Source organism: Canis lupus, chromosome 24 (genome assembly GCF_003254725.2).
Source record: "Canis lupus dingo isolate Sandy chromosome 24, ASM325472v2, whole genome shotgun sequence".
NCBI classification, from domain to species: Eukaryota; Metazoa; Chordata; class Mammalia; order Carnivora; family Canidae; genus Canis; species Canis lupus.
Genome location: NC_064266.1, coordinates 12,231,584 through 12,245,332, shown reverse-complemented (window position 1 = coordinate 12,245,332; position 13,749 = coordinate 12,231,584). Strand labels below are relative to the sequence as shown.

Below are 13,749 nucleotides of genomic sequence, written 5' to 3'. Positions count from 1 at the left end.
GACTATGGATATATAGCTAATAACAATTTTTTAGTTGCATTAGTTATGAGATCAGCTTCCATTTTATCTTTTCATAGAACACGATGCAAATCTTCTGAGGATTTGAGCTGTCTTGCCATCCCTCCTCCTCAGCATCCCCAAATCATTCCAACCAACTTTAGATGATATGGTAATTTCTATAGGTAATTTTCTAAAAGCTACTTTCTCTTTTTTGGCCCAGCCAATTTATCCCCATTCCAGTTTTCCAAGCAAGCCCCTATCTGATTTGGCCCTTATTTTTCCTGCAATGTCTTCTTTTCTTTCTGACTCTTCCAAATTTTTTCTTCAGTTGTCTTAGCATAAATTTATAACAAAAAGCAATTTCTCCTCTGTTTGAATTTCTTTTGCTCGTGTGTTAAAAGTGCAATGCATGTTGAAGTAGAGAACGAAGTTTCTTTTATATTTGGGTGTTCATTTAAGCTAAGGCAGAAGACAAAATGCATTTTTCAAAACTATTTAAATAAAAATTTTTAAAATCCATTTTCTTTGAATTGCTTATAAGGAGAAAAATTTATTTATTTTTTATCTTCAAGCCTCTTTTTCTAAATGTTGGCTCTGAGACCTACCTGAATATATCACATATATGTAAATAAACATAACAAAAGTAAGGTCTTATGAAAAGACATTTAGTATTTTTAATAAAAATAAACAACTATCAAGTATTAATAATCAAGAGGATTGAGGTAGCTTTTTAATTTTAATTTTTATTTTTTTTAAGATTTTATTTATTTATTCATGAGAGACACAGAGAGAGAGGCAGAGACACAGGCAGAGGGAGAAGCATGCTCCATGCAGGGAGCCTGATGTGGGACTCGATCCTGGGATTCCAGGATCATGCCCTGAGCCCAAGGCAGGTGCTGAACCACTGAGCCACCCAAGTGTCCCTGAGGTAGCTTTTTAAAAGAAACTTTTTATGGCAGTAAACATATGCATGAAAGATTGCACAAATAAGTATATGATTTGGGGAACTTTTCACAAACTGAAAACACCCATGTAACCAGCCAAAGGATTGACTTTTATCTTGCTAAAGGACTAATTCTCAGTGATGAGCTCTTGAGATACTCATGTATAGTTGTCCTACATTGTTATTAACTTTATGTAAGCATGAGGCTATTCCTGTCAACTAAATTATACATCCAATATGATTTCTACAATAGGACTATAGTCTACACCTCATTTTTTCTACCACAGAGCTAGCTAAATGGCCTGAACTGAGGACACCTTCAATAAATGAATATGAGCTATATTCAGACTCAGTTTATTAAACATTAATACATGCCAATTTTTTCTTTATATGCTTTATTTCTTAATTCACCTTCTACATCACTGACCTAAGTGTTTTAGCTGATCCCAACCTCACTGGTCAAATGGTATTTCTTTTTTTTTTTTTTTTTTAAGATTTTATTTATTTATTCATGAGAGACACAGAGAGAGAGAGAGAGAGAGAGAGAGAGACAGGCAGAGGGAGAAACAGGCTCCATGCAGGGAGCCCGACGAGGGACTCGATCCCGGGTCTCCAGAATCACGCCCTGGACTGAAGGCAGCCCTAAACTGCTGAGCCACCCGGGCTGCCCTCAAATGGTATTTCTTAAGACTCTTCTTTATCTACTCTTTCACTCTAACTGAGCTCCATTGTTCCCATGTTTTTTTTTTTTAAATATTTTATTTATTTATTCATGATAGTCACACACACAGAGAGAGAGAGTGAGAGAGAGAGAGAAAGAGGCAGAGACATAGGCAGAGGGAGAAGCAGGCTCCATGCAGGGAGCCCCACGTGGGATTCGATCCCGGGTCTCCAGGATCGCGCCCTGGGCCAAAGGCAGGTGCTAAACCACTGCGCCACCCAGGGATCCCCTGTTCCCATGTTTTTTAACTAATATCTATGTGCTGAAGACTCTCAAATTATAACCCATAATATCATCAATGAATGGCATTGGTGGCCCCAATTAATGGTCTCTTGCTAGCCATACCTTTGCAATGTGACCTTACAACTGCTCCCATCATGAGGCAGAGTCTATTTCTCCACCTGCTGAACTTGAGCTGGCTTTGTACCTTTTTTTGGTAAATAGAATACTGGGGAAGTGATGGTATACCAATTGGAAACTTAAGGCTGGTGTATCAATTGCAAACTTAAGGTTCTATTTACTCTTGGAACCCTTTTTCTAGCCCAAGGCACCCCACTAAAGACTAAAAAAACACAGAGATCATTACACCAACCGACAATCAGCCAAACCCCAGCAGCAAACCACCTAGCCAACACAGAGCCGACTACCTATACATTAGGGAACCCAGACAAAAGCAAATAAAACTCTCACCTTAACCCAAGGTAATTTGCCAACCTGAAGAAATGTAACATGACAAATAGTTATTGTTTAAGCCGCTGACTTTTGGAGTGGTTTGTTACACAGCAATACCTAGCTGATATACCAGTTTAGACTTATATATAGACATACATTCAACTACCAGACTGATGTTTCCATATAAATGGTCCATAGTCATCTTAAAAAACAAAACAAAACAAAACAAAAAACAAACAAAAACAAAACAAAACCAAAAACAAGTCTACACTAAACTGTTGATTTTCATCCCCAGTTATAAAACCTCCTCTTTTGAATCTTTTTCTCTTGGAAAGTAACTCTACTCTACAACCAGATCTTAAACACAAAATCTGGAAGATATCTTTAATTCCATCTTTTGCCTATAGAAGTAGCTTCCTATCTGATTTCCCCACTCTACCGCTAAACATCTCCAACCCCTTTTCACACAAAACCTAGTTTTGACTTTAAAAATCCTACAAGATCATGCCACTATTTAAAACTCTTCAAAGACTTCCCACCACAGTTAAAATCAAAACCAAATTTCTTATCACAGCCTAGGAAGTCTACATGACCAAGTCCTTGCCATTTTCCTGCCACTATGCCAGCCACATTTATCCCAGCCACAGTTGCCTTCTTGCTTCTAGAACAACCAAACTCCTCCCATCTCAAGACTTTCATTCTTTTTTTTGTTTTGTTTTTTGTTTTTAAGATTTTCATTCTTGCTATTCTGTCTGTACAAACCACTTCTCTTACTCCTTGTTCTTTATCTGGTAGGCTCCAATACATTCTTCTTAGGCTAACTCTTACCACCTCTTAGAGGTCTTCCATGGACGCTTTCAATTTTTTTTTTAATTTTTATTTATTTATGATAGTCACAGAGAGAGAGAGAGAGAGGCAGAGACATAGGCAGAGGGAGAAGCAGGCTCCATGCACCAGGAGCCTGATGTGGGATTCGATCCCGGGTCTCCAGGATCGCGCCCTGGGCCAAAGGCAGGCGCCAAACCACTGCGCCACCCAGGGATCCCCATGGACGCTTTCAAGTGGTATTCCTGCTCCACTTGTTTTCTTCCACCAGCCCATCTAGTCCAGCTCATTGAAATTATTACAAATTCTTATTCATAGTATATTTTCTTTCTTAGTATATTTTCTTTTTCTTCCTCCTTTTCTTTTATTTTATTTCTTTCCTCCTTCCTTTCTCTCTTTGCCTGTCTTCTCTACCAGATTAGAACTCCATGAGAGCTGAATATTGCGTTTACTTTGTTCATTTAATATCATCAGTGCTTACCATAATTTCTGTCCCACAACAGGCATCCAGTAAATATTAGTTGAATAAATGAATTTAATACAATCCCTTCCATAACAATATCAGATAGATTTGTGTGCACTTGTCAGAAGGGAGTGTTGTAAAGGGATAGGGGGAAAAATGCCCCAATTCACAATTAGTTGTTTCCCACCCTTGGATTGTAGCTGCAGCTCCCAGAGTCATGTCCTCATGAAAACAAATCCAGATGTAAGAAAGAAAGGGCAGACAATAATGGCCTTTCCTCAGGACCTCCTTCTTTAAAAAAAAAAATTTTTTTTAAAGATTTTATTTATTTATCTATGAGAGACACAGAGAGAGAGAGGCTAAGACATAGCCAGAGGGAGAAGCAGGCTCCTCACAGGGAGCCCAATGTGGGACTCGATCCCTGGACAGGGATCACACCCTGAGCCAAAGGCAGACGCTCAACCGCTGAGACACCCAGGCATCCCAGGACCTCTTTCTTAGCAGCAGAAAGCAAAACATTTCCCAAAAGCCTCCAGCAGATTTTTAGTTATATTTCATTGGCCATAGTTTGGTTCTACTCCTACTTCTAGACGTCATTTGCTAAGGAGATCAAGACTGACACATCTGGTCTGCATCCATCACCATTCATCACCTGTGTGGCTTGGCTTGTTGCCACACAAATGCATCAAGATTTGGTATCTGTGATAGAAGGGGAGAATGGAAATTGATGATGCAAGCAACAGTATCTGTCACCGCCATTCAATTATCCTGTGGTTTTTTTTTTGTTCCACTTTATCCTAGAAAGTATAGGTGTCATAGATTTAGTACATGGACTAGGAAACTCAGAGTTCAATTTCATGACATTGAAGGTCACAAGGTTACAAACTATATTTCTCAGAAATTGATGAACCCATGTTTTACTCAAAGAATTTCAACCTCTTACCTCCTGGCAATGGGTAAACTTAAATACCAGGCATAGTAAAGCAAAACAAAACAATATAATAAGGTACTGTTCTGATAATAAACCTAAAATTGTCCTTATAAATATATCCAGCCATGTTTTAAATTCAGTACTTGAAAAACAAATACGCTAATATCAAAATAAATCACTTTTGCTAAATCTCAATGTTCCTTTCTTGATAGAGACAACTTTTATTTTCCATAAAATTAAACCTGTGTGTTTCTGTTTCACTGGTAGTCATACAAGGGTGCTGAAAAGTGCGCATACACTAATGGAAGCAAGTTTGGCCTGGTGGAACAGCCTTTGCCTAAGAAGTGAAAGACTGGATTCTACTCTTGTTATATCCCCAAAATGGCTGTATACACTTAGGCAAGTCACTTCATTTCTTCTTCTGGGAAATGAAGAGATTAAGTAGACTGAGAGCTAAGTTCCAAAATTTTGTGATTATATTTGATATCCTAATTGAAGCCAATATATTGGTAAGAATAATTGATGTTATAACAGTCCCCAAATTATAGTGGCTTAACACCATAAAAGCTTATTTCTCACATAATGGTCCAGTTGGATTCATGATGCTTTCCTGGTGTCTCCTCCATGCAATGTTTCAAGAGCCCAACTCCATTCACTTTATGGTGCTACCATCCTCTGTATTTGGCTTTCACAGTTTCTATAAGAGAATACAAAAAGAATTATACTGGGGGTATTATCGGAGACACGTCAATTTGGGCAGATGCATTGTCCAAATCTTGTCACGTGGCCTCAGACTAAATGTAAGTGGGGCTGGGTAATGTAGCCTATAAGACCAGAAAGAACTAACAGTATTAGAGAATACTGGGCCAGTCTCCGCCATAAACATTTTTGGAAATATTTCTTTATCTGAATTCCAAGTAACTAAGGGTAATATTAATCTCACTTTGAATATTCCAATGTGTCACTGCTTGCTCTGTATTCAACAAGCCCCTCATATTACTACTATGTTTTATCATGAATTAATGCTTTTTATGTCTGTGTCTCACTAGTTGCTGGCACTACCTGAAAGAGGGATCTTGTGTATTTCCTCTCTATACCCTCACGGCTAAGTGTAGTGGATGGTATCTATTAAGGATTGGAGATCCTGGGAAAATCAGAAAAAAGAAGATATCCCCAACTGCTTTGTCCGGATGCTGGTGGTCAGCACTCATTCCCAAATATCTATTTTGATGAGGGGTGATCTATAAGGTTTGATTTTTGTGTCTGTATGGGAAGGGCAGGTTGCTAGAATCCCAAGATGCCCATACCCCAGAATTAGATAACATCCCTGTGGAAGTCTCAGGTTTTCAGCATACAGGCCAGGGATGCACACATGAGCTTCTTTTATTTCAAGTTAAGAATGCATTTTAATGGGGATGTTTTTAATTGAACAATAATAAACATTTATCGAAAGCCCAACTTCTAGAAATATACTCTACAATACAGTAGTCACTGGCCACATGTAGCTATTAAGATTTAAATTTGAATTAATTAAACTTAAACAAAATTTAAAATGCAGTTCCTCAGTCACATTAAGCACATGTCAAGTGCTGAATAGGCACATGTGGCTAGTGGCTACTCCATTGGACGATGCAGCTATAGAATATTTTCTGGCATCACAGAAAGTTCTACTGGACAGAAATGCTCTAGAAAATCCTTCTATATAGTGTGTCCAGCCTTCTTCATCAAGTTATATCACCCCTATTTGTTAGAAAATATGAAAAACTCTTTTTAGGGTATCAAAAGAGGACATGCATTTTGCTAACATTTAGACATATACATGCAGCTTCTTAAAATAAATTTTACATATTTGAAGGGTCAGTCCACTTTGGAAAGCTAAATTTTGTATCTCTAATATGAATGGAGTTTTAACTGCCTGGAGCTCAGCCAGCATTATAGACTAAAGATTAAATAAAACCACAAATCTAATATCTCCTGACATCTTCCAGAGAGAAAGAACAAGCAATAGGAGACCCTTTTCAGATAACAATAGAAGTAAGTATGAACTAAAGAAGAACTTTGCCTATTTTTAAGAGTATGATCGCCAAGTACATATCAATTTAAAAATAAAATTCTATATTACAATATTCAAAGAACTGAAATACTTATACTCCTTGTATATGTTAACCTGTAAGCTGTATAATAAGATATGGCATCATTTTTATTTCCAAGAGAAGTTAGTCCACCCAAAAGGATAGTGAATTGGCCAGGAACCTATTCCATTATTGGTCCAAGAGAGACAAGAATCCTATCTGATCATCAGAGAGGCCATCTGGGCTAGTTATTAAGGCTGTTCATAAAAATTCTAGCTCTACTTCTCTAGGAATATGAGAGACTTCACTTCACCACCGTCTAAAATAAGACAAACCAGATGACTTGGTTTGCACAGTTAAATATGAGCAGGAATGATGTATGTCTCTTCCAGTGCTAGAATTTAAGTTCCTGTGCTTGGCTGATTCCTCCTTTCTCCCCATGTTGACAATCACAGAAGCCCATACTGGAGTTTCTATCAGCAGAAATCCATTAGTGATTATGATGAAAAAAGGCCCTGTAATTTGTACTGGACAAGTAGCAAGTAAAAGAATAAACTATTACTATGTTAAGCCATTATAAACATGAGGATGTTTGTTACTGCAATATAATCTAGCCTATTGTGATCAGTACATCACCCAAATCCAGGCCATATGGCTCAAAATGGAAGTGATGAGTTCTGAGCCTTTTGTTTCTGTGAATAAAAATAGAAAAGCTATACGTGTGCAGGTCAAGAGTGAGAGGCAAGGGATCAAGTTTCATAAAGTCAATCCTAGCCCTGACTTCCTATAGACATTAAACATAGGAAGGAAAAACAACTTGTTTGTGTGAGTGTAAATGGTATATAGAGGCTTATTTAAGTTCTGCTGCGAGGTAGGGCCTCTTTTTCCATCTGGTTGAAGAAAAAAATGCTATATAGGCTGTGGATATCTAAGATACTCTTCCTACAGGAGGCTTAAAATTTTCATTCCCCTCTTTGTAGATATGCTAAGATCATTTTTTTTCTCCTTTAAGAAAAAATAAACCACTGAGATTAACATCCAGCTTGCTGAGTCACTTGTCTTCCACTTGAATTTTAACTACAGAGACCTGAAGGCAGCAAGGAGAGACACACAAAGACAGAGAGATTTAGGGAGAGGAGAAATATTGATTCTAGAGAGAAAGAAGAAAAACTATTAAGTCAAATGAGAAAAGCAAAAATAAGATTTGAAAGATTTGGCTATGACATCAGTTTTCTCATTCTGTAGTGGAAGTTCTTTATACAATATTTTCATAAAAACTCTAATTGATTAGGTTTTCACAGTAGAAAGAGCAAGGTCATTAGAATGGGAAAGACCTAAGGTTTACAGCCCAGCACCATCACTACCAGCCATCTGACTAACAAAAGTCAGCTCTTTTAAAATTAAATCTTTTACATCTGTAACCTGTAAAGTGTTCAAAAATGTTAAATAAAAATGTTAAAGTCAACACTTTTCGGAGTCATGATTTCCTCATCCATAAAAAAGGGAATAGGAGCACCTGATTGGCTCAGTGGTTGAGCATCTGTGTTCTGTTCAGGGTGTGATCCTGGGATCCTGGGATCGAGTCCCACATCAGGCTCCCCGCAGGGAGACTGCTTCTCCCTCTGCCTATGTCTCTGCAACTCTCTGTGTCTCTCATGAATAAATAAATACTTTTCTGAAAAAAGGGAATAATAAAACTTAGCACATAAGTTGGTAGGAAAAATACAATGCTATAAAATATATTAAAGGACACTGGAAAGTGCCTTGGTACCAAGCAGAGATCACTGTTTCTTTCTCTCTTCTGACTCACATTGTCTCTTCTTTATTCTACAAAGATATTTCTTTCTCCATAAGGTTTTCTGAGCCAGCAAACTGTAGTTCTAATTCTGCCACTTACTGGAATACTGTGTTAAGTTTTTCATATACTTTACTTAAGACTCATGTAATTCTATGTAAGTTTACCCTCATTTTACAAAGGAAGAGATTTGGAAAGAGTTAAAAATTTGCCCAAGTTCACATAGTCTTTTAGTAATCTAATGTCACAATGACGAGGTCTTGCAAACCTCAGTGGCCCATAAACTACCATTTGGTATATCTTGTCAACCTATGAGTCAACTAGGGAGTTCTGTTCATTTCCATTGGCCTCAGCAGGGCCCACTCATGCAATTGCAGTCATCTAGGCTTAGCAAATCTCTCTAGTCTATGGCCAAAGAACAGTAAGTGAGCAGCAGGAAATGGAGTAGTCTCTGGCTTCTTTATTGAATGAAATGCTGACCATAAGCCAGCAAATGAACCTTCCCTGAACCCTATGCCAGGGACCTTCTTTGATTCAATGCCTTAAATCTGTATAGGCCTGCAGTAGGGAAATGAGCAAGCCCATGATTCTGACAGAAAGACTGCCTCCATCTCCGTGTTATCCCTGAGAGAGATGACTAACAGCAGGAAGAAGCTTCCTAAGAAGCGTCTAGTCCCTATCACTTCAAAGGAAGGGCACTCAAGCTTGGGAATACACCAAAGTTAGAGAAGATTGAAGTTGATACTTCAATACAGTGCCACACCAAAATTTAGTCCATGAACTAGATATGCTAACATTAACATCACTTGGGAGTTTGTTAGAAATGTGGATTCTTGGGCTCCACCCTAGACCTCCTGAATCAGATTCTAAAAAACACTTCTTTCTTTTTAGAGATTTTATTTATTTTATTTGAGGCAGGGTGGGGGGGATGTTGCACATGCACTGGGGGAAAGGGACAGAGAAGCAGAGGGAGATGGAGAGAATCTCAAGCAAACTCTGCACTAAGCATGGAGCCCTATGTGGGGCTCTCAATCTCACAATCCTGAGATCATGATCTGAGTGGAAACCAAGAGTCTCACACTTACTCAAGTGAACCACACAGACACCCTTAGGAAGCACTTCTTTAACAAGAATCAAAATAGAATCATGTCATTGAAATAGCATCCATAGGTGGATTCATGCTAGTAGGAGTTAACGCTTCAAGGCCCAGCACCTTGCTGAGTCTCTGACCTCCCAGCCAAGCTCTTAACACCTTCAGTTACTCAACTGGTCTTACTCTCTAGAATCAGCATCAATTATTTTTGCTTACTCCATGTGCATTTCCCTTCCTGTCGACCTCACTCTGAGACAACTCTCCTCCCCAATTCCCAGGCCATGTGTTTTGGATGGGATTTATCATGGTTCTGGGAATGGACATTTGATCCAGGTTACCCAGTTAGAGCACAATACCCTTTCAGCCACAGTGACTGGTTCTGGAAGAAGTATATAACCTGGAAATGGCCAATGAAAAGAATTGTCAGGGATATTTGTTGAAACTATTGGGAAAGTAGCGTGTTCTTTTCCACTGTTGACCACAGCTGGTGGAGTCTATCTGAGAACGAAGTCAGAGCATGGAAGATAGGAGATACATTTTTAATGACATTATTTGAGCACCTGAATCCAGCTTTGCTTGAAGCCCAGATCTAACCCTAGACTCTTTAATTATGTGTTAATATGTTCCCCTTTTTGCCTAAATTATTATAATTTGGATTTCTAGGGATGCCTAGGTGGTTCAACATGTGGTTCTGGAGTCCCAGGATCAAGTCCCACATCGGGCTCCCTGCATGGAGCCTGCTTCTTGCTCTGCCTGTGTCTCTGCTTTTCTCTTTCTCTGTGTCTCTCATGAATAAATAAATAAAATCTTTACAATTTTTTTGGATTTCTATAGCTTGCAAGTGACATAATCCACATATACAAAGCTACCCTATTTTCCAATCTTGCTGATCCCAAACAAGTCCTCATCTCTCAGCTTCCACTCTCTCTTCTGTTCCTTATCACCTGTGACATGGTCATTTTCCAACTTCCAAATTACAAAATGTTTGTAATTGTACTTGTCACCATGATCACAAGCCTAATTATCATGAGATAATGCTGGTCATGTCTCTAGAGATTTGGGCAGACCTAATTCTTTCCAAGAGTAACATAGACCTGAAGTCTTAGGTTCTATCTAGAACTTCACTATTCAGGGTGTGGACCAGTGGCATCAGCATCACCTAAGATCTTGTTAGAAATGCAGAATTTCAGGCACCACCACAGGCCTGCCAAACATAATTTGCATCTTACAAATCTCTAGTAATTCATGTACATAAGTGGTAGAAGTAACTGCCTGGAAGTTAGAAGACTAGTCTTATAGTTCTTCCTCTGTCTCAGTTTTCTCACCTGTGAAATGAACAGACCAGACTATTTCAGAGATTTACTCCAGCCTGGACTTTCTAAGATACTCATGTTTTTCGTGTCCTTAGCTCAAACAGACTGGGACAGCCTAACATACAGATTAATAGGAAAAGCAAGGGGCAGAAAAATTAAAGAATGCCTCTATCAGTTAGAAAGCAATTGGTTGGACTCTGTGTGTAGAATGATATCCACTTCCAACTAGAAACTATTTTTATTTTATAATTGAGAAAACAAGCCCAGAGAGGTGAACAGGTTTTCAAAACACCACACAGTGCAGTTACAGCAGAACAGATGTGAGAAGATACAGTAGTGCTGAGAAGGTACAAAAGAACAGCAGGTAGTGTTTGGACACTGTTGCTCTGGAGCTGGGCTGCCTAGGCACTTATTAATGGGTGTCCTTGGGAAGATCCGTAACAGTTCTTTGTCTCAGTTTACTCATTTGTTCAGTGGACATTAAAATAGTACAAACTTCATGATGCTGTAGGAAAGTAAATCTGTAAAGTGTTTAAATTATACCAGCAACATATAACATTTTATATATGTCTGTTAAATAAATAAAAATAAATCCTGATCCCTGTCTAGAGTGATTTCCATGATACACTGCAGCTCTCTATACTGTCCGTTCTTTCCTCATGAGATTTCTTTAAACACCAGACAATGTGTCTGAAACCCTACCTTAGTTGTTTATTAAATTACTACGATCTTTTTAGCATGGTGAACATGAATTAATATGAATTTAATATGAATTAGCTACCTGACAATCCATTCTTAGTAGAAGCTACCATGGCAACAGATTAGCTCCACTACCATGTTGAAAGGAGAAAGAGATTTATTAAAGGATTGAGTGGATAAATGAACCAAAAAGAAATAAACAAGATAACTCCTATTCATCAGTTCATCTAAGTCTTACCCACAGTAATGGTTTGAAATGCTGGATATATTTGGGAAGTTTTGAAAACCTTATCAATATCCAGGGCTCACTTCAACCCAATGAAATCAGAATTTCTGGAAATGGTACCCAAGCATGAGTTTTTTAACAGCTTTGTCTAGTAAGCCAAATGATGTTTCCCAATGATATCAGGTTCTAATTTCTGGAAAATGTAAATATGATTTCATTTTTAGGAAGGGTCTTGCAGATGTGATTAATTAAATTGAAGATCTCGAGATGAGATTATCCTAGATTATCTAGGATGAGGCTTAAATGAAATCAGGCTTCATGTACCCTTACAAAAGAGAGGCAGAGAAAGATTTGGACATATATGCACAGAAAAGAAAGTGATGTACACTTAGGATGAATGTGTATTCTGCTATTGTTGGGTAGAATATCATATGGAAATCTGTTAGGTTTTAGTGTGTTTTAGTGTTGTTCAAGTCTTTGAAACTTAATCTTCTATTAAGGTCTTCCATCCTTATTGAAAGTGGGGTATTGAATTCTCCAACTAATATTGTTGAATTATTTATTTCTCCCTTCAATCTATTTGTGGTTCTTCTGTGATGTATTATTATGTCTTCTTGAACAATTGACATTTTAATTATTCTAAAATGTCCTTCCTTCTTTGTCTCTAGTAACAACAGTTGTCTGAAAATCTATTTTATCTGTTATTAGTATGGTCAGTCCAGTTCTCTTATGTTTGTTTGCATTGTTTATCTTTTTCTATCTTTTTTATTTTCAACCTGTTTATATCTTTGGCTATAAAATAGGTCTCTTGTAGGCAGTTGGGGGTATTTGAACAATTTGACCAATCTCTACCTTTTGATTAGAGCATTTTATCCATTTACATTTAATACAACTGATAAGGTAGGATTTATGTCTGCCCTTTTGCTATTTGTCTTCGATATGTCTTATGTCTTTTTCCTCTACTCCTCCAACTGCCTTCTTTTCTGTTACATATTTTTTAGTGTACCATTCTAATTTCATTGTCATTTTTTTCTTATACTGTATTTTTCTAGTTGTTTTCTTAGTGGTTACCCTATAGTTAAATATTTCATTTGAAGCAGTTCTGCTAGCAACAAATTTTCTCAGTTGTTGTTGTTATCTAGGAATGTCTTAATTTCTTTTTGAAAGATAGTTTTACTAATATAGAATTCTTGGTTGGCAGTCTTTTTCTTTCATCATTTTGAATATATCATATCATAGCCTCCATGGTTTGTGATGAAAAATCAGCTGTTAATCTTATTCAGGATCCCTTGTATGTGATGAATCACTTCTAGCTTACTATTTTCAAGATTTTTCTTTGTGCCTTTTGATAGTTTGATCACGATATATGCAAGTGGGACTCTCCTTGAGTTTTCCTACTGGGAGTTCATTAAGTTCCTTAAATATTTACATTAATGTAATTTCCCCAAATTTGGGAAGTTTTGACCATTATTCCTTCAAATATTTTTTCTATCCCTTTCTTTCCTCACTTTCTTGTATTCCCTTTAGGTATATTTGGTATGCTTCGGGGTGTCCCACTTGCCTTTGAGGTTCTGCTAATTTTTTTAAAGATAGTTTTTTAATTTATCCATTTGAGAGAGAGACCACGAGTGGGAGTGGGGGAGGGGCAGGGATAAACAGACTACCCACTGAACAGGAAGCCCAACATGGGGCTCCATCCCAGGACCCTGGGATCATGACCTGAGCTGAGGGCAGATGCTTAAATGACTGAGCCACCCAGGCACCCCTCTGTTAAATTATTTTTTCTTTCTATTTCTCAGACTGAATAATCTTAATTGACCTACCTTTAAATTTTCTAGTTCTTTCTTTAGCCAGCTTAAATCTACTCTTGCCCTTCTCTAGTGAATTTTTTATTTCAGTTATTATAATTTCAAGCTCTGGAATTTCTATTTAGTTCTTTCTAAAAATAATATCTATCTCTTTATTGATATTCAGTATTTGTTTGAGTCATTTTTCT

The 13,749-nt window shown here is 37.6% G+C and overlaps 1 long non-coding RNA gene across 10 annotated transcripts in view; it reads right to left on the bottom strand.

Moving 5' to 3' along the window:
• Positions 1-13,749, bottom strand: part of LOC112673596 (uncharacterized) — a 130,052-nt gene that overhangs the window by 104,478 nt on the left and 11,825 nt on the right. For all 10 annotated transcript variants that reach the window (XR_004808808.2, XR_007405397.1, XR_003144917.3 and 7 more), the window contains exon 2: positions 5,135-5,252. This is a non-coding gene — a long non-coding RNA (uncharacterized LOC112673596). The remainder of the gene's footprint in view (positions 1-5,134; positions 5,253-13,749) is intronic.